The sequence below is a fragment of the Canis lupus genome, chromosome 31 (genome assembly GCF_048164855.1).
Source record: "Canis lupus baileyi chromosome 31, mCanLup2.hap1, whole genome shotgun sequence".
NCBI lineage: Eukaryota > Metazoa > Chordata > Mammalia > Carnivora > Canidae > Canis > Canis lupus.
This window is the reverse complement of record NC_132868.1, coordinates 22,089,429-22,115,095: the sequence shown is the minus strand read 5'-3', so window position 1 is coordinate 22,115,095 and position 25,667 is coordinate 22,089,429. Positions and strand designations below refer to the sequence as shown.

Genomic DNA, 25,667 nt, shown 5'->3' with positions numbered 1-25,667 from the left:
GATAGAAATCAGCAACCTATTAAAGGTCCCAGCACAGCTCTCTGAGGCTCAACCTGGAATTCATGCATCCCAGGCCCCAGAGAGGTCCATTTGCATACCAGAGGTCCAGCTGCAGATCACCTGGGAGCGGAGGGTACCCAAGAAGCTCTGAGAGTGCAGTCACTGGTCTGGCTTCCTTCAGGCCTCTCCCAACACGCTAGTCATCAGGATTCTCTTCAATTTCTGCAAAGATCCAAGTTATCAATGTCATTTGTGGAGGGGCCAGACCTTCCCCAGAAATCCATTCCCAAGGCTGATGAGCACGCAGCTCTGCGATGATTGTTTTCAGGTTTGCATTTTATCATCTGCTTCCTTGTGTTTCACATTGGCGAAAGGCACTAAATTAATTTATCACAGAAATGTGTGAGTACCTATCAAGAGTGTGGGCCCGCATTCCCAGGGATGGCGCAGCAAGGGGCTCTGAGATAGACACGACTGCAACATGGGACAAGAGGAGGCCAACTCCGAAAGTTCAGACTGCAGCAGGGTACCCTCAGTGGGAGGCACTGACCTCCAGGCTAGGTATTAAAAGAGGGTGGGGCAGGGACAGTGACAAAGAACAATTCCAGGCAAAAGGAAGGGTCTGAGCCCAGCCAATGAAGAGCTATGTCCAGTGACCAGCTATGTGTGTAGGCCACCAGTGGGAGAGCTGGGCAGATGAGCGGAGGCACAAACAGGAGACTCGGCCAGGGAAACTGAAGCCAAATTAACTACTGTAGCCTAAGGTGATGAGATCGCTTCTGTTCCTGAAAACAGAGAGCTTTTGTGAGAAGCAAAGCACTGATCAGGTTTTCAAAAATGGTCTCTTTGACTCCTCACTGGCAAATAATCATAACAGCAACAACAACTATAATTTAATGAGTGAATAAACACTGTGCTGAGCACTGTACTGAGCAGGATGCAACCATCATTCCATTTAATCCCATCCATCCACCGCCCTGTGACCGAGGCCGTCTCATCCATTATACAGATGACGAAGTAAAGGCTTGAAGAAAAAGTAAACTGTGCAAGTTCCAGGGACAGTAAGTGGGAAAGGCCAGGATTAACTAACTCCCAGTGCAAACTCAATCCCCTGCAATTCTACAACACACTCTCCAACTTCTAACTTTCTTTATTAGACTCTCCCTATCCCATTTCTAGGAGATGAAGTCATCCTCACATAGCTATCACAGATAACAATCATATGGATCACAAGCATAACCCTACAAAAACAGTTGACCGTATTCCTTATTTGCTTCTCTCTCCCCAGAAGACCCCTGGAGTCAGGAACCTTGCCTGCGTTCTTCTCAGCACTGTGCATACAATGAACACTCCAATAGTCACAGGTAGTCAGTGAGGCCATGTCTTTGAAGGTTGGGCCAGGGAAGTGACAACGCTGTCATTTCCATTCTATTCTTCACAGAAATGGAACTAATCTCAGTGAGGTTCCCCAGGTCTGAAGAGGAGACACAGCCAAGGTGAAGGACACAGGTCAAGGAGCGTGTGCACGGGGCAGCCTGAGGTTTCTGCAGCTACTCTGAGGCTGCACGACCCTGAACCTGCAGCCAGGTGCCTGGAGGCCTCCGGACGAAGTAAACACAACGCACAGTTCCTTGAAAAAGGGGAAAAAAACGCAGGATCCCTTACAAGTGTCAAGGGTGCTAAGCCACTCTGTCTCTCAGCTTTGGTGAACAGACATACTGGGCTAGCACAGTGGTTTTTCAAACTTTTTTTTTCTTTTTTTTCCCCCGCAGCAGAGACTTTCCTTTAAACAAAATGCTTTGCAAATGCTTTCTTGTAAAAGTAGGTCACACCAGAGCTGCTCAGGCTGGGCTCTGGGGCACCCCTTCCCCCCACTTTTCTCCCCACTTGCCATCTCCCCCACCCAGCACCCCAACCCTAACCCCACTCCTGGAGTCCTGCAATACTGTGTTACTCAGGAAAGCACAGCAGCCTTCACCGTACCTTCTGGCTTGGATGGTAGCAACCTCCAAGGTGAGCTGTACCTCCTTAATTAAGGAGCTCTGTGCTTTTACCAGGGAGACAGCTAATACGTGGGGTAGCAGGAAAAAAAAAAAAAAAAGGGTTCTCAAGCGAAAAACCTTGGATTCTCAGTTCTGGAAATGTGCCCTGTGATGTTCTCCTTGGAGAAGTTGTTAGAAACACAGGCTCCAGCCTTTCTGCAACAAGCCCACGGGGAAATAAACGTGTTTTCAACTAGGAAGTTATTCATATCTCAGTAAGCCTCAGTTTTCTCATCTGTAAAATGGGAAATAATACTACCTACCAAATAAATCTTTCATTAGAACTATCTAATGTGCATAAGCTGCTTAGTAGAATGTTAAATACTGTGTTATTGAACGCCTCATCTATAACTTTATCTAAGTTCATAGATGTAAAAGAGGTAGCACTGTGTCCAGAGAAAAAATATGCTCAGGAAGTGACTGGGGCTCAATGCTTTCAAGGACATTTTCATCCTAAATAAACAATATGACATCAATAAAGAGCTAGACGGAGGAAAACGTTAGTGTCCCAAATTCTCCACAGCTCATCTTTGAAAAAGCTTACACTGTGTCTCAGGAACCTTGGAAATCCAAGGCCATTTTAGACTTCCAAGAAAGTCAATGAAGAGAGTCAAGGGTGGAGAAAATAAGCTTGAGAAAACCATCGGCCCAGGTCACTGGCACAGGAGGAAGGGTTAGATTGGGCGTCCCAGCTTCTGGCATCTGTAACAACCAGCCAGTGGCTTCAAAAACCCCATCTGTCTCTAGGTCCCAATTTCCTTATCTATAAAATAGGGTCATGAACAATCCTGCCTGCTACCTCCCCTTAATTTGATAGAACCAAAGAGTTAACGGGTATGAAAGTCTTGAAAATTTCTCAGCTGTATACCTATATTATCATTTTTATTATAACCTCAAGTAAAAAAGTTGAACCACTACAAAAAATAAATGTACTCATCTTAAGGCACCTACTCCAACAGCATTACTCCCTGTATGTTGCCTGAGTTTTGCTCCAGGCTCCCTGCACATCCAGAAGGTGCTGCCAGCTTATCCCCACATCATCCCAGTTTTCCCAGTTGACCCCAACCAGTAATCTGAACTGCACAAAAAATAATGTCCAACAGCCCCTGGACCAGCATTCAGGATCTCCAGGATGAGCCCCCAATCCATCTTTCTAGCCACATCCCCCATTATATTGCTACATGCATCCCTGACTCCAGGCAAGAATGTACCCCTAATTCCTCCCAACCCCAAGATCTGGCCAAGTCTCCCCCCTACTGCTACACCTCCAAATCCGATTGCAAAATCTCTTTGCTGTGCAATGGGGAAGTGGATCCCCTGGACTGGAGTATTCTGTGATTGAGGTGTGGCCAGCAGAGTCTTCACGCCCCATCCTTTCTCTGCTGACGGTCCCATCCATTTCTAGTCCAGAAACATCCATATCATAAGAAGAAGAAATACTTCTGTATTCCACCAATCTTTCCACAATGCCCCATCTTTTTAAATGCTTAATGGCAGATATGACCATGACACCTGTTTAACAAATGAGGAAGCTGAAGGTCCGTAATATAGTTAAGTAGCTGAGCCTGTAGCAAAGTTCGGAGCCTGTGTCACTACACACTCTCCCCCAGCAGCGGAGTGCAATCAAAACTCTGCCATAAAGGTGCTGGGCTGGCCTGCGGTCAGCTCGCTATGTGACCCAGGCAAACCACCCTCCCTCCCTGGACCACCGCATCCCATACATCCACACCCTGTTTCTCTCCTCCTGAAGGGTTTCAGAATGAAACACTGGAGGGGTGCTAACAAGGTAGCATCTCACACGCATGTTCAGTCAGTTCCGTCCCGAGTCCCAAAGCCCATCCTGAAAGGAGGAAGGAGGACTGACCCAAAGAACAAAGGACCCCCAGAACTCTACAGGGTGGCGCAGGGACCACCACATGACAGCATCACCACTCAGACCAGCAAGAGCTCCCTTAGAGCAGCTGTAGCCATGGTCACAGGCACAGGAAGCTTGTCTGCAAACTGCTGGTGGGACTGGTGATTTTTAATAAGCTCGCAAGGGAAGAGCATTAATGTGGGCTCACAGTCCACACTTCACGTGCCTCATGGCCTATGGGCTCCACAAAGGAGGGCAGTGAGAGAGTCCCTATCTCCTTCAAGATGCTTAAGACATCAGCTTCTCTCTGCAGTGTAGGCAATGAATGCACTACTGCCTGAGCTCCACCCTCTCATTTGATGTAGAGACAAGGTGCACATAGCAGGCCGCCAGTGTACTCTCCTAAAGTCCAAAGGCTGCCTGCCAGGCTCTACCAGGATCACAGGATCCTTTATCTGGCAAAAATTCAGATGCCAACTAGTCCAACTCCTCTAAACGACTTGCCTGGGGCATTCATTCCTTCAAAAAGGTGTCACTGGTGTCTACTGGAGACACAATGCTAAGATAAGGCTAGGTTTCTGCTCCACAGACTTTGCACTAATATTTTAAGTGACTTCCCAATGGCAAGAGAGTAAGTCCAAGTTCTTTACCTAATACCTCAAGTTTCTTAATAACTGGCACTCAACCTTCTATTCTCACCATAAGCTAACTCTCCCCACTGCCACTCAGCACACATCCTTTGCTTGACTCAAACTAAACTCTTAGCTCACACTGTTCCCTTTGCTTGACCTACTATTATTATTCCGAGCCCAAGATCAAATATAGATATCCTACATATCCTTCAAGGCGTGGTCATTCCCAACAGGAATGAGATTGCTCGTTGAAGAAAGGCAGTTACTTCCACAATGCTGCATGCATTACAGGACATCTAGCATCTCTGGCCCCACCAACTGAATGACAATAGTGCTCTGGCCTCCAGCATTGAGACAACAAAAAGCACTCCATCACATCTGCACAGGTCCCTGAGAGAGATGTTACTGCCCCCCAACCGAGAACCACCCAACCACAGTCACCCTACATGAAACCTGCCTTGCTTCTCAACCCAGGTGGAATCCCTTCTCTTTGAGTTTGCTCAGCCTGCTGTCCAGACGTCAATCATAACCTTCTTGTATGTAGTCTTATTATGTCCCTGGCTTAGTCATTCTCTTTCCAGTCAGGGCTCCATCCATGATTTTTTTTGCCCACAGCACCAAATCTAGCATAGTGTCAGGCTCATAGTACGTATCTAATAAACATTTGTGAACAATGTAAACAAGACAACTGTCCAGGGCATGACTCACAAGAGGAGATTAAATTGAACAGGAAAATTTGTAATCAGATTTGTAATCAACCACTTTTATCAAAACTAAGGAGAACCCATTATGATGAACAGAGAGCAATGTACAGAACTGTTGAATCACTATAGTAAAACTAATAGAACACTGTATGTTAACTATGCTGAAATTAAAAAAAAAAAAAAAAAAACACTAAGAAGAACACAATCCAGAAACTGAAACTAGGCAAATGGCCTGTATTTGGGGGATAATAAGTATATTTATGTTATATATTTTATGTAAATAAACAAACATTAAGCAGACCATTAGACCAAATTATACTGTGGTATTACCTGGTGGTACATATTAAGTGTCTGGGGATAATAATGCATGGGCCCGTCTAAAGGAGTGTGCAGGTGGTGAGTATATTCCCTCAATGGGCTCATCAGAACTCCTTCCCACCTCTAAAGCACTTCCTTCCTGCTCTGCAGAAGCCAACTGCTAAAAACTACATTTCCCACAAGGCCTAGAAGCTAGTGAATTAGCACCCAGCAATAAGATGGACATGAGTGAGACCTTCAAGGTGGAAGAGAAGCTAAAGTTTCCTGCCACTATTTCTGCAGGCAGGTACTATCATGGAGGGCTGAGTCAAAATGCCGCTCCATGTGGCAACCCAGTGTCCTACCATCCACTATGAAAATGCTGAGAACAGTCCAAGGGCCCCAGCAGTGGTTTCCTAATCCCCTCTTCCTCACACCCAGACTGTGGCTATGGAATCAATCCTGATACTCAATAGCTGCCGATGTAGCCTCCTGCTCCCACTGCTCCCACTGTTCCAGCCTCTCTAACAATTTTGTGAGCATCTCTTTCCCCAAATTACTCCCTTTCCACTTAAATTATGTGGAACATCTTTCCTGCACTTTCAGCCTGAAAATATAGAAGGCTGTGGTGGGTGGGGGGGATACAGTAGATCTATCAACTGATGATCCATTCCTCTCCTTCTTGCTCTGCTCAAGTAAGACTTATGTCTATCTGTACCTAAGACCTTCTCCCTTGCTGGTCTGGAGGGGAGAAAAAGAGCTCACTTCACCACAATGAGCCTAACAGATCTAAGCAACATAAATTGTAGGGCATGAGCTAATCAGAACTACACAAACTAGCTTATGGTCAACTTAAACTCTAATTCCTATAAAACAAAGTGCGTTTATAGCATAATCGTGGACTCTTTCCCGAGAATTCTTGGCTTGACCTCTGTGTTTTCCAGAATGGCCGCTGAATACTTCAGTACCTCAAAGGCATGCCGGCTGCAAAACTAACCCATCTGCTCTGTGCAGCCCCACAGAGTCGGCCTCCAGAAAGGTCTGTTCCTGTCCTTGCTTTCTCATTTGTAAAATAGAGATAGCAACAGTACCTCCCTCATAGGTCTGCTTGGAGGATTGGATGAATCAGTACAAACTGAGCAGCTGCAACAGTGGCTGGCAAGTGTGACGCTGGCTAAGTGTCACCTGGTGTGTAAACCTAAGAGCAATCTCAGGATGCAGGTGTACGTCCTACTCTACGAACGAAGAAACTGAGACTCAGACAGATGATATAACTGGTCCGAGGTCAGTAAGCAAGGAGCAGGGGCAGGATCCAAACCCAGCTCCATGGCCTCCCACCAAATCTGAAGTTCCTTGCACCTGAGCACCCTGCTTGCCGATATGCATGCCAAATGGAAAAATGTATTCATCTGGAGGAGGAAAATCGGCCCATACATAACAGGGCTGCACCCTGGGAGCTCTCCGGGCATCCAATGTCATAAGCCCTGCCCTTCAGCACAGTCAGCTCCTGTGGGTAAAATTAGCTCAGCTCTCCCCCAGTGCCGCCTAGAGCCCTGAGGCAAAAACTCACCCTGGGCACAGCACGACCTCACCTGACCCTCCCAGGAAGGGTCCCCTCACGCACCTCATTAGGGCCTCAGATGACTCATTTTGCTCTTTCCTGTCTCTGGCTGCTGAGGTCACCTATCTGCTATCCAGAAAGACAGCTCCAAAGGAGAAGTAAAGATGAAAATGCAAACCATTATCCTGGATTCCTTTCCCCCAGGGCAGTTTACGAGTGAGGATGGGACGCCTGTCTGCCATGCCAGCTGTGGACCAGGGGAAGGAGGCTCTGCTGAGTTATATAACCAAGCTGAGGACCAAAGACACCAACTAGCCCACATGGACTCCTAAGATTGGCCTCCTTATTGTACTCTAGTGAGGACAGGGGAGGGGCCTATTCTATATTCTTGTCCCCTATAGAACACAGCATGGAGAGGATGACTACCAGGGTTTCTTCTGCATCCTCTCAACCCACTGCCACCAGACCTGAAGGCAGAGCTCAAATGCCACCTCTCCTGGGGCCTTCCCCGCTCCCATCCTACCTCACTAGAATTCCCACTGCAACTTCTATAAGCATTTATCTCTACCCTTTGCTCTTGGGCATTGATTCATTCAACAAATGTCTCTTGTGTACTATTTTGGACTTGAGGATACAGAATTAAAAGAAATGAGCTTTGTTCTCAAGGAAACGCTACCAACTTCAATAAATAGCTAAAAATGGGGGGATTGGAGTTACCAGGGGTTAGAGGTTTATTCCAAGCAGAGATATCAGAGCACAATCTTAAAAGGCATATGGGAGCTACCATGAAAACCTGGGGGAAAGGAGCGATGTCTTACCAGGGAACAGTGTGTGTTATGTCATGGAGGCTACAGAGAATCTCCTGGATATTCCTGGAATTCAGGATCTGTCTCAGAGGTTAGCGAGATGATGATGGAAAGAAGTAGGGGTCAAATAACCAAGAGTCTTCTGCTTTAGGCAAAGGTTTGTGGATTTTATCCTGAATGAAGAAATTATCCAAGGATTTTAAAAAGAGACAGGGCATGAATGGATTTGCATGTTTGGAAAGTCACTCTAGAAGATCAGAGAATGGGATGGACGAAGGGCAGAATAATTAAGCCACGGCAGGTGAGAGATGCTAAGGGTGGGAACTGGGGCAGGACAGTGCAGATGGAGGGGGGCAGGTAGGAGTCTACCAGGGTTGATTTGGATAAGATCTGAGGATGATGACAAGATAGAAAGGTGAGGGGGAAGGGGGCAGGTAGCCAGAACGTGTCCCAGTTTCTGGGCTTGGGTGACTCCATGGACAGGGGGTGATATTATTTGTTAAGGCAACAATGCTAAGACAGCTTGAGTCTGAGGTAACTTTAACATTTCCAACTGGAGCACCCAAAAGACACTTACCCACATGGCTCTAAGGCTCAAGAGTTCTAAACTGAATGTAACCACCTGGGAGTCAGGAGCACAAAGACAATGAAGGTGGCCAAAGACAAAGCTCTGCGATACCAACGTTTATGAGACGTGAGGGGAACAAGAGCCTGGGAAGCACCCGTGAGGAAGAGCCAGAAAGGCAAAGGAAGAATGGAGGAAGCAAGAGTGGTCAACAGTGACAAGACCATCGGGGTCATATCAGAACAGTGCTAAAAAAAGAAATGAATGTGGCCCCCACAGACTTGGGTAAGAACGGCTTCCATCAGACTGACATGGGCTCAGAAGCCCAAAGAAGGCGAGACCAGGCAGAGAAGGAAAGAGGGGGAACGGCATGTTGTCAGAGAAGGACATGTGGGTGTGTATCTCACTTCCCCCACTAGACAACGAGCTTCCAAGCAGTGCTGCCCAACAGAAATAGAATGCAAGCCATAAATGTATTTGTCACTTGCTAGCCTAAGCCACATTTTTAAAAAGCAAGAAAAAGGCTGGAGAAATTAATTTTAATAATACAATTCATTTAACCCCATACAAGCAAAATATTACCACTTCGTAAGTAATGAACATAAAATTTATTAGTAAGGTATTTTATTAATTCTATAAAGCCTTTGAAATCTGATAAATACTTCACACTTACAGCATATCTCAATTCAAATGGGCCACACTTTAAATCCTCAACAGCCACATGTCATTCTGATTTAATTTTGATCAATCGGGGCTCAGCATGGAAGCTGGCACACTATACTTTTGTAAATATGTATGTATATATATATATATATATATATGATGAAATGAATAGATAGGTGATGGACAGAAGGATGAATGCATGGATGGATAGAAGAATAGATGGATGGATAAATGGATGGACTGTCATCCATTGAGAAAAATCTGTGAACTTTCCATGGCTTCTCACACTCTATCAATAGTACTTTAAATTCCCAGTCTTGAGTCATATTATGACTAGAGCATTGGCATAGCTTAATATTAATATAAACAGCATAATTTCCAATCCTTGTAAACTTCTTCTCTTCCTTCAAAAATCATAAATGTTGTCAGTCTGATTTTCTTAGAGCAAAACAACTCTGTGAAACACTAATGACTAATGAGTCACAAATATCTCAAGCACTGACCTCTCTGAGCCTCCATTTCCCCCACCCTAAAACTATAACCTCGGGACCCCTGGGTGGCGCAGCGGTTTGGCGCCTGCCTTTGGCCCAGGGCGTGATCCTGGAGACCCGGGATCGAATCCCACGTCGGGCTCCCGGTGCATGGAGCCTGCTTCTCCCTCTGCCTGTGTCTCTGCCTCTCTCTCTCTCTCTCTCTCTCTGTGTGTGACTATCATAAATAAATAAAAATTAAAAAAAAAAATTTGGCAGGAATTTAAAAAAAATAAAAATAAAAATAAATAAAACTATAACCTCAACTCTGCATACCTCATAGTCTCACTGTGAAACTCAAACTAGTGAAGACACTAAAATATACGGAAGTAAGGTATCACCCAGAAATCTCCCCATATTATAAATATATGCCATATGAGCTTGTAACATTATAAACTACCATATCTATGCGCACATATTCATAAACAAGCAAAACTCTGCAGGGCTACATAAACATAGTATTTTAACTTCCAACATCACTATTCTTCTCTTCTCCCTTCAAAAACCACAGAAGGTATGGTCACTTTGATTTTCCTAGAGAAAAACAACTAGGCTTTCCCAGAGTCATCACGCTCTGAGGTTTGCAGAACTGGGTAGAGCCTGCCTATAAAGTGGAGACCTACAAATGCTGGTCAGGGTTTGACCATGCCTGGGAGACGGTGTCGTTGAAGGCTTCATCACCTCTCTACAGATGGTACATGGAAAATGCCCTGTACATCACTTAGAGTTTCATAGTGAAATATTTTCCCTACCCTACCCAATTCCAAGAGCTATGTGTGCATGGTAATAATTATTTGGTTTCATCCTGTTTTGAGTAGAAAACACAGAAATATTGGGGAATCAGAAAAGGCATAAAGTTAAAATAAGGACTTCTTAGGTACATAGCTGCCAAGTGGAAAAAAAAAAAAATGAAGACGATCAATCTGTTTTTTTCTGCTGGTCAGGGTCACTATCAACAGACCTGATGTAAAAACTTCCCTCAAAACTGTGTGGCTAACTGACCAAGAGTAAAGAATAGTCATAGACTCCTGAAATGAGGGTGCTCACCTGGCTGTCCAGCACCCTAATTTAGCAGGAAAGAAACAAGACAAATAAGAAGGTCTGAAGGCCCTGAGATAGGGTAGGAGACCATGGGAACACAATATGTGAGTAGCAAAGCAAAGCCTTTAACCCTATTGGCCAGAACCCACATCTTTTGCTATTTCTCTTTATGTGACCCCAGTTTTTAAAGCCAAATTAAAAATACCCACTGACCCATCCAGCTAGATAAAACTATTGATAGACAGGTTGCCAAGAACACCACCAAAAACAGATAAACTCTGTGGCAAATGTCATTTAATCCAAACTCAGTTCTACTAGCAAAAGATAAATTATTGTTCCATTTCGTATTTCTCAGCCACGCATTCTCCATGGCCATGGCCAGTAAAATCCTTGTGGCAAAGCAGCCATCACAATCAGTTTCCAGCAGACCTTGCACAGAACCCTTCTGTGTCACTCTTCTGTGCCTGAGCACACACAGATCTGTGCCCTCACCTGCCCTAAAGTTACAGGAGAGGCCAAATCCCAAACCAGAAACCACGATGCTGAGGTATTCTGAGAAAGATCTAGATCACAAGACCAGAAATATGCAGCAGAAGGTAGACTGAAGCAGCCATCTCCCCACCAATGGTCTTGCCAAGGGGACGGGAAGGCAGCTGAGCCGAGGCTCCCTCTTCCCTGAGCGTTGCCACTGCTTGGAGGAAGGACTCTAATCCTCATTTTGCAAACGACAGCAGAGGCTCCAGTTTTTGTTACAAGTTACACTTCCATGCAAGAAACACACCGGTTCCTCATAGATGTCACTACGAAGTCACAGGCCGCAGAGGCTACATGGTGTTGGGGTGGGGTGTTCAGGCCTTGCTGTCAGACCTGAGTTCAAAGGCACGCATGCCACTGTGTGACACTGCGCAAGGCACACGCTGAGTTCTGATTTAACCTGTCAGATGAGGGAATGACAAAAACCTTACCTCTGCTGGCAGATCAGAGACCATGCTAGCAAACTGCCTCACACCTGGCACATGGCGGCTATCTATGACTTACAATAAAAATAACGAAAAAATGCACCTGCTCCTTCCAGGTCCAGATCTTTCCCTTTCCCTGGTGAGAGGGATAACGTGGACATCCTGCTGCCCCTCCTTCCTCCCCCGCTCTGTCAGCAGTACCATGGTGCTCACTCACAGGCCCCTGAGCACAAAATCCCTTCTGCTCCAATCCCTCAACCAGTCAAGGTCCATGCTGTTTCACACAACAGTGCTCTTGCCCTTCTTCTGCCTTTAGCCTCAAAAATTCTTTACCAGACTCATATTCATCTCACAAAACCCAACTACAAAAAAAAAAAAAAAAAACCAACTCCACATCACTGACCCCATGAAGCCTTTCCAGTCATTCTCTCCATCGTACTTTGTGTGCACATCAGTACACTGATGGCAGGAAGGGTACTGGACACCAATGCAAGGCTGGTATTTCCCAGTACACAGAGATCCAGTCACACATGTTGCTAAAATATTTGAGTGTTTCTTTGCCTGCTGTTAAGAAGCTTCTGTTTCAAGGCCCCCAGATGAGACCCCAATTTTCCCAAACCATCCCTGAAGACCCCAGGACCTCTCTCCCTATCTGGGAACAAAAAGATTCCCCTGGCAGAGCCGGTGTCCCTTCAGTACCGGGTGTTATACACATTTAAATATCATCCCCATCAACATGGATAACTTACCTACTAAACTAAATGCTGATCTGCACACTCTGTGGAACAGGACAGATTCATTACTGGGTAGGATGCTCCTTCAGGGCCAGAAGCACATGACCCCTGAGCAACCAGAGGACTCAACAGAGGGCAAGCTTAGAGAAAACAGTGAACTGATTCATGACATCTGCTACGCCACTCGCTCCTCAGCCATGTCCTGGCACATAGTAAGCCTTCAATAAGTTCCTACTGTCCACGTGCCCCACTGCCCTACTGTGTGCAAAGCTGGACCCAATCTGACTTCCATCACTTGCAAATATCCCATCCACCTCCCTGGCCCCAGCCACAGTCCCCCCATCTCTCTTCCTCTCTCCAATGGCATATTCCCCCAGGCCAGCTCTCTGCTGCACGGTTCCAGTGGTCCCAAACCTCACCCAAACTTGTCTTAGATTGCCCTGGGGTCCTCATTCTAGAACTACAGAAGTGACCAAAAAAAACATGTTCCCTCAAGGTACCCATAAGAGTTCTCCTTTTGAAAGTTAACCAAAACTAGTGGAAACATTCCTTGTATTTTCTTATAACCTATTGAGGTTTTAAAAATTGTTGCGTATCACATTGGTTCACTTTCTCTTCCCTCATCATCCAGTGTGGTAGGAAGGACAGAGTCTTCTGTCCTCAATATTAACAATGAGGAGGTGACTTCTCCAAGAAACACAGCTGGTTCAGAGCATAGCTGGGGCTAAAGTCAAACCTCAAGCATCTCAGCCCAGAGCTGTCCAGTTTCCTGGGCCAGCCCAGCTCAGTAAAACATGATCTTATTGTGCTGGGATGCGTTGGACTAGGATGTGGCTATGTCACCCGCTGTCCCCTAATGCTGCTTTGTTCTCCTGCATAGCACCTTCCACTCTCTGACAGCAGAGATTTGTTTACTTGTTTGTTGTCTGTCTCACTTCCCAGACTGCAAGCAGGATGAGGCCTTGGACTGTGCCTGTCCCCTTCATCGGGCCACACATGGACCAAGAAAAGAAAAGGGAATTTGGATGGAGCCAGACTCAACAGTGACTCCCTGAACTATCAGTCATCAGCGACCTAACCATGGACAAATAACTCAATCTTGGGACACCTGGTGGCTCAGTGGTTGAGTGTCTGCTTTTGTCTCGGGTCGTGATCCAGGGGTCCTGGGATTGAGTCCCACATCAGGTTACCGCCAGGAGCCTGCATCCCCCTCTGTCTGTGTCTCTGCTTCTCTGTGTTCTCTCATGAATAAATAAATCTTTTAAAATAAATAATGACTTAATTTCGCCAAGCCTCAGTCTCTTCATCCTTAACATCAAAATAATGACACCTACCTCCCATGTATTTGGGAGTAGTTTTAAAAAATATGTATTTGCCAGAGTTCCATACATGGTGAGCAGTCAATATACGCCTGCTTCTCTCTTTCTGTGCCAGTTACCAGCTGTGCTTCCTTCCCCCCCCCACCCACCCTCACACAGCTCCTTCTCCTGTCAATCACTGCAGCACTAGGACCACAATTGGCTCTTCTCCCCCTCAACGTGTCAGCCCCTCCCCCAGACCCTTTTTTTCCCCAGACCCCTTTTAAGGCAGGTGTCTGAGGGAGACCTAGCCAGAACCTGCAGCCGGAGCCAACCACATTTTCATGTCTGCCAAGCTCTGACCTACTTCCCAGCCAGACCAAAGCAGGTGATACTCGTCATGATTCAGCACAGACTTGCTTATTTTTCTCAACTCATCTTGGACATAGGACCTAACCCAGAATCGTGGACTTGTGGAGCTCAGAGCTGCAGGGTCCACCAAGCCAAGCCCACCAAGTCCAACTCTGCTGTTTAATAGATATAGAATCTGTATTCTAGGGAAAGGAAGCATGTTAACCAAGAACAAACCCCAAATTCCCCTATGATTAGAAACAACAGCATGGCTCCAATTAAACCATAACAGAGGGCACTGGCTGGCCTACTACTTTCTCTCATCCCAGGAATGACTCCTTATGTCTCAGAGTTTAAATTCTTCCTCATTCCATTCCAGGCAAATGTATTCTCTCCATTATTAAATATTCTGCATCTTTCTACACGATGGAGAATCTCTCTAATTTCCAGCCCCATGAAGTTCAGTCTAGACACCTAGAAATTAAAGATTGCAAATGTTTTAAATTGTATGAGATGGTATAAGAAAATCCAAGAGACCAGAAGTGAGAAACTATGGAGACAAAACTTGGTTCTGGCACTAACTACTTATATGACCTTAAGTGAGGCCATCTCCCCTCTGGATTCCCCTTTTCTGGTACTAAATTGGGACTGTTGAACCAGATCCTCTCCAGGCTATGATATTCTGGATCTATGTGTCTCAGCATCACCTTCAGTACAGTATCATCACCCATTATCCAAAACAATTAGATTCTGACTCATTAAGCTCAGAATTGAAAGCAACTGGGAATGTATCCTTTCACACGTGATCAGTGTTCATCAATGAATTGCAAAGCTTTTCAAAGGCAAGGGTTCCACTTTTATGTAATTATGTCACAAAGACTTTGTAAATACCAAAAAGCAAATGTTGCCAGACTGATGAAATTGTATGGTAACAAAAAGCCGTGGGGTGACAATAAAACAATAAGGCAGTCTCTTCAACAGATCACAATTTAGGCTTCTTATGACTGGAGTTTTTCACAGTGGTCCCTTTATTCTAATAATCATGCCATTGCTCAAATCCCTTCTTTAGAAACTAGAAGCAGCTGTAGGTCTTGTAGAATATTCTCCATGGGAGTACCTCTTTGGTTTTTGAGAACGATTCTGATTTTTCCAACAGTCACTGAAAGACAGTTCCAGTGAATAAGGGAAGTAGGTGATCCAGCTGGAGGTGATGATGCTGAATAATGCTTGGCCAAAAAAGAAAAAAAATACACAAAGCTTGTGGGTGATAGCAACACCATGGGTATAAGTCACACAGCCACAGCTGAGCCCAGATGCCTCATTTAAAGAGGGCAATACTCAGTGGATTTCTATGCAGTAACAGGTTTGCAGTAAGACACACTAGATCTTCCTAAGCTGACAAGAAAACTCAACATGTTGATTCAGAGGTAGTACTTCTCTCCTTCCCCAAAAAAATGTTCCTTAATAAGAAATGTCAAGTGATCCTCACTAGAATCCAACGTGAGCATAATCACAGGACTGTGTCCGTAAAGATGATGTCACAGATTTCCCAGTTTTCTTTCCCTACTAAGCACTCATAAAAGAAACTAATGCATTAAAATATTCATAACAGCGTTACTTATAAGGCAGAAATTGGAAACGATACATATACAAAAATATGTAAATGGCTCAATTTGAAAATATACATCTAATCGATGGACTAGGAGTAGCCATTACAAACACAAGAATTATAAAATAATTTGGAAATGTTAATGAATATTCAATGGAGAAAAAAAGAGCAAACAAACTGCCTAGTAAGAATATGTATAAGAAAATACTGGTGGATAATATTTTAATAATATATCTGCTTTGGAAAAATAATGATGATGACTAACAGCTAATAGCATGACTCAGGATTCCTCCATGAGAGCCTGGAAATACTTGAAACTACGAGAAAGGCTGGAGATTTAAATAGAAGGAGGCAATCAGAAACTCCAGAACAAAACAAAGGACGGCATGAGAAATCATGACCAAATTTAGAGAAACCAGCCCAATATAAAAGAAAAATCAATCAATTTCAAAAGGAAACACAGAAGAGACTCCAAACAAGCAAGAGAGCAATTAGAAAGCAGAAGATATATGGGTTATGGCAGAAAATACTTAATTTTCTTCTTCCAACCAAAAAAAAAGAAGAAAAAAAACTTAGACTCCAAGAATATTAAAGAATAAGAGCCAGAAGAAGAAAAGGCAAGAAGTTCACCATGCAAATAAAACAGAAACCTGGGACAATTTTAAACAACTGGAGGAGAAATAGGAGAATGTGCTAGATTGTGATGCTAAGGGAAAGTTCAGTCCCCCGTGAGTGGCTTGAAGGTGGTGACCTCAGAACCCTAGAAAAGGAAATGAAACCACAGCACATGACTTAGCTCTGTATTGAGCAATATTTACCTAGAAATCATAAAGTAAATGTTGTTGTTTTCAGCTTTTGAAATCAACCCACAGACATAGCACAGAAGACTCAGTATAGTTACAAAACTATGCACAAGTGCATTTTACGTTACCAATTATAAATGAGAGAAAGGCAAATGTCACATAAAACATAAGTGACAAATTATGAACAGAAGTGAGACCGGAAAGGTGGAGAGAAGCTCCAGCATCTTCATCTTACAAAATGGCGGGTGAAGAGACACTGTCCAAAGTTGATATAGCGAGAAATGGTGATCTATGGACATTATATAAATTCATAAAGGAAAAGGGATTACAAGGGAAAGAAGGGGAACTAAGTGGGAAAAATTAGAGACAAACCATGAGAGACTTCTAACCCTGGGAAACAAACAAAGGGTTGCATAAGGGGAGGATAGGGAGAGAGGATAGGGTGAGTGGGTGATGGGCACTAAGGAGGGCACTTGATGGGATGAGCACTGGGTGTTATACAATATGTTGACAAATTGAACTTAAATTTTTAAAAAGACTGAAAAAAGAAAACTCATAAAGGACATGGAGAGAGAGTAAATCAGTGATGCAACTGTCAACAATTGGGAAGGAGGGATGCAAAGTGCCTGTGGGGTGTAAACAAGCTCATCCCTGCCTATCATAAAAGTCAGAAGGCATATATAAAACTAATAACTCAAACACTAAAGATATAAGCACACTGTTTACAGAGATGACAACCACCACCGGAAGAATTTAAAACAAAAAAAAATGTTTCACGTGAAGGATGAGATCAGGGTGGAGAGAAATAGGATAATTGCTCTTTTACAAATGCTTTTGTATTATTTCACTCTATTTTTACTATGAATATTTACTTAAAATCTTTTAAAATTAAAAAAAAAAAATTTAAAAGGTACCTGAATGGCTCAGTTGATGAAGCATTCAATTCTTAATTTTGGCTCAGGTCACGATCTCAGGGTCGTGAGATTAAGCCCTGCCACAGGGTCCATGCTGGCCCTGGAACCTGCTTAATATTCTCTCTCTCTCCCTCTCCCTCTCCCTCTGCCCACCTCCCCTCCCCCTCATCTCGTGCATACTCTATCTCAAAAAAAAAGGGGGGGGGGTAAACATTATAACCATCCAAAAAAATGAAATCTTACCATTAGCAAAGACGTGGATAGAACAAGTGGGTATTATGCTGAGCAAAATAAGTCAATCAGAGAAAGACAATTACCATATGATTTCACTCCTATGTGGAATATAAGAAACGAAACATGATCATAGGGAAAGAGAGGGAAAAATAAGACAAAATCAGAGAGGGAGACAAACCATGAGAGACTCTTAACTCTAGGAAACAAACTGAGGGTAGCTGGAGGGGAGGGGGTGGGGGGAGGGGGTCACTGGGGGAATGGGCATTAAGGCGGGCACATGATGTGATAAGCACTGGGTGTTGTATGCAACTGATGAATCACAAAAGTCTACCTCTGAAACTAAAAATACATTGTATGTTAATTAATCGAATTTAAATCTTAAAAAAAGTTTTACCAAAGAAAAAATTTCAAAGGAAAACAGAAGAGCTGCAATAGCATGACCCTGAGGTCACCAACACCAAATGTGAGGCAGCTTTCTTGGGGAAGCCATTATCCAATGTCACTCTTGTGGACATCACTACGTGTATCGTGAGGCCTCCTTTGAAAGCCACTCTGCCCCTCTTCCCATTCTCCTCAAGATCTTTAACTCTCCCTTAACATCCTCCTAGAAAATTCTCAACAGTTCGTACCCCTCAACTCTTTTTGCCGGCTTGGAAATAAAAAGCAGCCCCTAATGAAAACTTGAAAATATAAAGAATCCCTGAGGAAATCCCAAAGTCAACAGACAGCTGAGGCGGCGCAGTCCTGTGGCCTAGAAGCGCACCGGGGCCTGGAGGTTGGAGCTATAATTAGCTGCTTCTGGGCAGACAACAAGGACTCCTGTTCCCTGGAAAGGAGGTAATTAAAGGAGGCAGATTTAGGCCTGAGGTGGTAAGTCTCAAGGAACTGTGGCTCCGGGCAATCCCAACCCGCACCCTGGATGAGGAAATAGGAACCCGCAGGTCTAACGCTCCATTCCTAAACCAATTTTTTTTTTAAGATTTTATTTATTCATGAGAGACAGAGAGAGAGAGGCAGAGACATAAGCAGAGGGAGAAGCGGGCTCCCTGCGGGGGCCCCTGATGTGGGACTTGATCCCAGGACCCCAGGATCCCGACCTGAGCCGAAGGCAGATGCTCGACCACTGAGCCACCCAGGTGTTCCCTAAACCATTTATTTTCTCCTCCTCTTGGATTATAACAGCAGAGGAGTGTCAGCCACTAGCCCGATCACTTCTTTTTCTCAGCCACTCAAGTGCCCTTTCCCGGGCACCCAGCACTGTGTGCCAGACACCGTGTAGGAGGGCAGGGACGAGTCACACGGAAACCCCGACCTCAGGGAGGTGACAGGTGAGGTGTGCACACAGCACTGGATGAGAAACAAGCCACATCGCTGGAGAAGGATGGAGGCAGGCCACTGTCTGCTGGGATGCCCGGGGAGGGCACCCTAGAAATCACGTGGAAGCTTGATTTGAGCAAATGGAAATACGCACAGAAGGAAAGGTAGCTTTCTAGAAAGGAGAGATTCCACGAGCACAGGCATGAAGTCAGCAATCTGAGGGGCTTGTGCAAGGGCAGGAGAGCTAGCCACAGATGGATTAGGGCAGGTAGAGAAGAGTCTTCATGCCTCACTCACAGGGACCCTCCCACATGCCAGCATGGACGCTTGACAGACATTGTCTCCAATCCCCGCAACCCCCACTGGGAAAGAATGTTTTCCCCATACTACACAGATGGAAGAATCTGGAGCTCAGGGAGGGGAAACAACTTGCCCAAGGTCACAGAGTTGTAAGGTAATGGAGCACAGATTCACAACCAGGTCTCCTGGGCTCTAAAACCCAAGCCTTTTCTCCGTGTGCCACCAAAAGGAGTAGACAAAGAAGGTGTCTCTGCCAGCAGGGCTAAGTCCAGTGACCGTCTGCAAACATTTCTCAGAGCTCAGAGCAACACTCATGGACTTCTGAAGTTTCATGCCACACCTGTGCCTATGCTTTAGGAACTCCTCCCTGCAGCCACAAATGCCATGCCACAGGCCTTCTGTGGGCTGCCGGCCTTCAGGACAGAGGCCTACCTCAGTCTGCCACAATTGTGCATGGACTTAGCCTCCCTTGGAGGGCTCACAGGTCTTGGGGACTCAACCTGGGCTTTAAAAGTACAAAGAGCACCTCTGGCTACCGAGGGAGCTGCAGTTCTTGCTGATTCTCTCTGCCCTTCCTTCCTGCCCTGTTTCAGCCATCTTGGAGCCCTGTCTGATTTGGGGGGTAGATTTCTGTAAAGAAGGTAGAAAGTCAGTTTTCTATAATCTGTGAAGTTGTGAAAAGGCCACTATCATGGTTTTTACATCGAATATTGCAACATTTCAAAAATAATAAAGGTATTTTCCTAATTAAAAAAAAATACAAAAAAAAAATACAGCAGCGTTTAGAGCCTTTGCAAACCTGGGCACTGGTGCCACATCTGGCTCCCAGGAGTTCGCACACACCACAGGCTCCTGGCCTTGGTAGATAAGTAGGAAAAGATCCCACGGCACGACCTACCAAAACATACAGGTCTGAGCTCCACTGCCATGACCCAGGTTCATGGAGGGTCAGGAGGGTCAGGAGTCCAGGCTCACGCCCTGTGTCTCACGAGGCAGCATCTGTCCACCTGAGGCCCTGCCAACACAACCCGGCTTCTGGGTGAGAAGCAGCTCCGCCAGACACGACTCTCCAAACACGGCATGGGGTGGTCTGCCTTCTGTGGATCTCTGTCCATCGGCTTATTTTTCCTGCGTATCCATCGAAACCTTTCCCCCACAAACTTGACAGGAGTGAGGCCAAGTTCCTCTGTTGGGGAGGGAAAAGAGGTAGGGAAGCGGGGAGGCTTCAAACAAGCTGAATTGTGACCTTGTCAGGAAACAAAGATGAGAGATCCGACCCAGCTCCTGGATAAGCCAGTTTCCTCATTCCAAGAGGCAACTCCATGATTTAGGGCCATCACTTTGGTATCCTGTACTGGAACAAACCCCAGAGCGTGGGGTTCAACTACAAAAAACACAGCCTGAAGATTGTCCTCCCCACGTCACGTCCACGGATTGGCTGCTCTCACGACACACTTTGTGCACACAAGCACGCTCCCGGCCCTTTCTTCAGACCTCATGAAATCTGCACCAAGGCCGGCTCTGAGATGAGCTACCTCAATACAGCCGTCGGGGCACGCCTTGGCCCATGTTTATAATGGTACTACACATTAGCAAGTGTAGCGCTTGGCTATCAGCTACCCAGAGACTCCCAAGAGATTGTTCCATGAATTCTTAAAAAGTTTCCAGGCTATAAATTTAAAGGGACTTTCCAGGCATTCTCTCTCTCATTCTTAATGGTCTTACCCTACAGAAGAGGGAAAGAATAAGTCACATACAGGATGAGCATGTGAAGGCAGAGGGACGTCCTTCACTCACGCATCTGGCAAAAATGTACCGAGCCATTGGCTGGCATAGGCACTACGCCGTGCGAAGTTCCTGGACACGGGGCTGGAAGCTCCTGGAACCTAAAAGGATGGCACGGACAAGCAAATTATTAAAGTGTTGGCCATGGCTTAAACCCGGCCATCCCCCCCTGGTCTCCAGCCTCCACACCAGCAGCGATGCACATTCCCCATAAGCCAGCATTCCTGGGCTGCTCAAACGGAACACCAGAACGTACTATCAGTTCCCTCAGCACATCTCCCAGCTAGAAGTGGGGGAAGATAAAGTATCCAGCAGGTTAATAATACACAGTGGAGTCTATTTCATGCTGAAGGAGGGGAAAAGAAGATAGAGATCAAATGGAACTTTTTCTAAGAGCTTTTTCTAACTCTTCATCAGCCTCCAATCACTAGAAGGAAACCAAAGACCTGGGGATCCCCTAGCTCTTTCTGGCTCCACACACCAAGCTATTGAATCCAGACGTGCCAGCTTTGTTAAGATCAAGGAGAGCACAGGGGTACACGACCCTTCCACACCTCAAGTGCACTGAATGAGCAAGTCTGGTCCAGACCTTCACCTACATGGCTCCCTCTTCCCAGTAAGCCCCCACCTGACCTCTTCTTCCAACTCACTGCTGCTCACCCTTAGTTGGAGGCTGGCACCGGCCCCCTTCACCCACAGTGGCCACACAGCAAATGCTTACTGAATTAAGGAAGGCACCTCTGCTTTCTCTCCACCCCCCTGCAAAGAAATTGGTTTAGCAGATCCTATAAACTATAGGAAGAAGCCCAAAGGACTCACTCTGCAACTCTGCAACTTCTTTATCATCTGAGGCCCTCGACCCTAGGGTCCAACCTGCCCTCCTTGCTCATAGAACCCACCGTTTCTTCTAAGCTGCTTAGACATACTCTTGTCCTCTGCCCCCAACGAGGTCTGGACTTAGTCTACAAGGGAGGGGAGTATGTCCCCCCACTCTGTACTAGACAAGGAGCTCCCTGTGGACAGGCCCTCATGCCCAGGACACCCCAAAAGCGGAAGGTATGGCCCGCTGCAGACCCTCAGTAAGCACCCCGGCTCTTGTGGCTAGAAGCAGGCCACACAAAATCAAGACTTCAGCGCCCACCCAGTACCCACTCTATACATTCCCATCTAATGTACTTTGTATTGCTTATGACTGGCTCCTCCAATTAGATTCACAGCATTTTGGCCCATTGACTCCCCACCTGACAATCTCCTACCCAAGAGGCACACAATCAGTCCTTAAACACTTCCACTGGCCAAAAGGTCTGACTACTTGATGCAGTCTACCCCATTTTCTGACACCTCTTTCTTTGTGTTCTGAAGTATTGAGTTCATCTACCTCCGTGGGCTTTTTGGTGAAATCCCTGGGAGTGGCAGGTGAGAAGGAATCAACAGAGAACCAACTAGGGAAGCAGAGTCACAAGACAAATAAGACCATGGACTTTGAAATCAAGCAGAACTGGGTTCACATACCAGCTGGCTCACTGGGGAAGGGCGTCCAACCTCTTCTGGCTGTTAAAGAACCAGGAGAAACATAACGCGAGCAGAGTACCTGGCATAGGGAGCACTTGGTAAGTGGCAGTCCTCTCGGACACTAGGCTATTCTTGCTTCCCATTCCAGCCAACACAGAATCAGGGTGCTGATCACACCCCTGGCCTCTCTGCAATGTCTGCACACCCTTCCATAGCATGTCTTTGCAAAGCCCCGGCGAACATCCCATTCTATTTCCCTCTGGCTGGCATGATTGGAAGCAGGGGCTAACGAGGCTTCCCATTAAGATACCCTGGCTCGGAGGGCCCAGTGAAAAGTCAGAGAGAACATAGATTCTTTTGCCCCTGCCTTTCAGGGCATTGCCCGCCACTCTGCAAAGCTGAAGGAGGCCTACAGATGTCACAGCAAGGGGAAGCTGTTGGAGCTGTTGACCTTGCTTGAGCCCCTTCTTCTGAGCGTCAGAAACAGGCACCAGGAAGGAGGGAGGGGGAAAAACAGCACATGATTGGTGATTTTGTGTGTGTTTCCTATGCCCCACCTGCCAAGGCATTCACCACACTGTGGCACATCGGCTTCAGCACCCTGAGGACAAGGGTGCTCCCTCTTCAAGGGGTTTTACTTCCTGTCCACCACTGCAGGCCAGCAAGCAGCACCTGGTCCTGGGAAGACACAGGATCCTGGCCTGGTTTTGTACTACAATCCAGAAGACCCTGGGAGGTTCAGTGGGCACTTCGAGGCTCACTTTGCTCATCCATACAACACGATACTAGCCTAGACTGTTGGTTCTTAATTTTTTCTAAGTACTCATGACAAAGCCTGCATCTCAGAGGCTCTGATTCAGGACTGAAGCAGGAGCTGGGCATGTATACATTTCTTAAATTCCCTGGCTGATTCTGAAGTTTAAGAATCAGCAGCCTAGAGGCACCTGGGTGACTCAGTCGGTTAAGCATCTGACTCTTGATTTTGGCTCAGGTCATGATCTCAGGATTGTGAGACCCACGCCCAGTGGGGAGTCTGCTTGAGATTCTCTCTCTCTCTCTCTGCCCTTCCCCTTTGTGTTCTCTCTCTCTAAAATAATAATAATAATAATAATAATAATAATAATAATAATAATAAAAAAAAGAATCAGCAGCTTTCAAGATTCCCCACGTCTCCTTCAAGCTGAGAATATCGAGCCTCACCCTTAGGAGAACATGGGTAAAGAACCTGGCACGGGGCCTGACACACAACAGGTACTAATTAAATGTCTGCTTCTCCTACCATCACATCCATCTCTAGCCAAAAGCCATGGTAGCCACACAGGTTCCATGAAGCAAGATGGCAGCCAAGGCCACATCTTAAACAAACTATTCCAGCCCACCAGGCCAGTTCCTGACTTAGTGAATACCTGAAGTCCATTCCTAGGAGGTTCCTACCCATGAGAAGAATGGGGAGGGGATGCCTATAAATAAATATACACCCAAAAGAGCAGATGTGAATTCTCGAGTTCTGCTTCTCAAAATTTGATGTGCATATACATCACTTGAGGAACTTATGATGCAGATTCTGGGGTGGGGCTGCGATTCTTCATTTTTAACAATTCCCAGGTAATGCTGATGCTAGCAGCACAAGACACAAATCTTGAGTAGCAATGTCCTGACCACAGGCACTTTGAAGGGGTACACTCGTACAAGACACTGAGCAAGTACCTAAGTACCACTCAGGCACTGTAGGGGATAGAAAGAGATAAATAAAACGTGAAAAACAGACATCTCAGCAAATATTCACAATACAACATGTTTTAAATTCTATATCAGAGGCATGGGCATTCCAGCAAGAAACCATGAATACCATGTGGGCAGTACAAAACAGAAAACCATGAGGAACAGTAAGAAGGCAGTTAGTTACCGTATGGAGGAAAACAAATCCAAAATAGTACGTACAGCACGGTCCCACTTTGGAGGCTAAAACCAGGTTGGCAAACTATTTGCATGACCTACTAGCCAGGAACGTTTTTTTTGTTTTTTTTTAGAAGTTTTATTTAAAAAGAAAGAGAAGAATATGTGACAGAGACCATATGAGGCCCACAAGCCTAAAATATTTACTATCGGGACGTTTACAGAATTGTCTGCCGATCCCAAGCTAGAAAGAGAGATGCGCACATGCAATTATACAGCAAATTTCACATTGGTTTTTACAAGTAGCTACAGGTGGTTTTTATTTTCGTCCTTGTGCTTTCCCATATGTTCCTAATTTTCTTCAGTGACCATGAGTTATTCTGAAATTAAGGATAAAAAAAGTTTGTGCCTTTGGAGCAAGCAAATTCATGTCCTACTAATCTACGTGATAGAAGCACAGATAATGAATTTCGTAAAAAAAAAAAAAAAAAAAAAAAAAAACGGACAGTGCTATTTACAATCACAGTGCTATTTACGATAAAGAAAAATTAGAAATTCAAATGTCAGCTACCCAACAAAAAAATTAAAAATCATGACATATTCTGAAGATGGAATAATATGCAGTCATCAAAAAGTACATGCATGAATAATGCCTGATGCCATGAGAAGGTGCTCATGCTCTGCCGTTTGGTGAAATGGCTATATATAAAACTATATGCATAGTAAGACTATCAAGGCAGCAAAATGCAAATGTACAAAAACATACTGAAAGGAACTCCTCAAGATCATTAAAAACAGAGCTTGTATCTAAATAGTAGATTTGTGAGTCGTTCTCATTTCCTTTATTTGGTTCTGCATCGAAGTATTTTACTATGAGCATATACTACTCTTAGAACAATATCACACACAATAAGACTTAGGTTTGTTTTTGCTTTCACTTCTTCCTGGGGGATTGAGAGGAGGTTCAAGAGAAGGAGAGACATCTGTGCTGCATTTTGAAGGATGAGCAGGTGTTCATCAGACAGAAACAAAGGGCCCTCGGGACCAACGGGAAAGCACATGCTAAGACACACAGGCGTGCAAGACAGTGTGCCCAGAAACACACTCAAGATAGCAGAAGCATAGAATAGGACCCACAAGGGGCTGCCAGGAGACCATCCTGGAACCAGCGCAGGGTGGGATCATGGCAGGGTGGAGGTGGGCAGCAGGGGAAAGGATTTCCCCAGAGGCCATGGGGGCTGGTGAGTGAGAAGGTGGGA

At 45.4% G+C, this 25,667-nt stretch overlaps 1 protein-coding gene across 6 annotated transcripts in view; it reads right to left on the bottom strand.

Annotated features, from left to right (window-relative positions):
* The window catches only part of LPP (LIM domain containing preferred translocation partner in lipoma), a 670,528-nt gene that overhangs the window by 619,928 nt on the left and 24,933 nt on the right, over positions 1-25,667 (bottom strand). For 4 of the 6 annotated variants that reach the window (XM_072807809.1, XM_072807808.1, XM_072807810.1 and 1 more), the window contains exon 2: positions 99-222. The exons of 1 other annotated variant lie outside the window; for it this stretch is intronic. The gene's annotated coding sequence lies outside the window, so the exon portion shown is untranslated. The remainder of the gene's footprint in view (positions 1-98; positions 223-25,667) is intronic. One more of the 6 variants, XM_072807811.1, reaches the window with a different exon arrangement.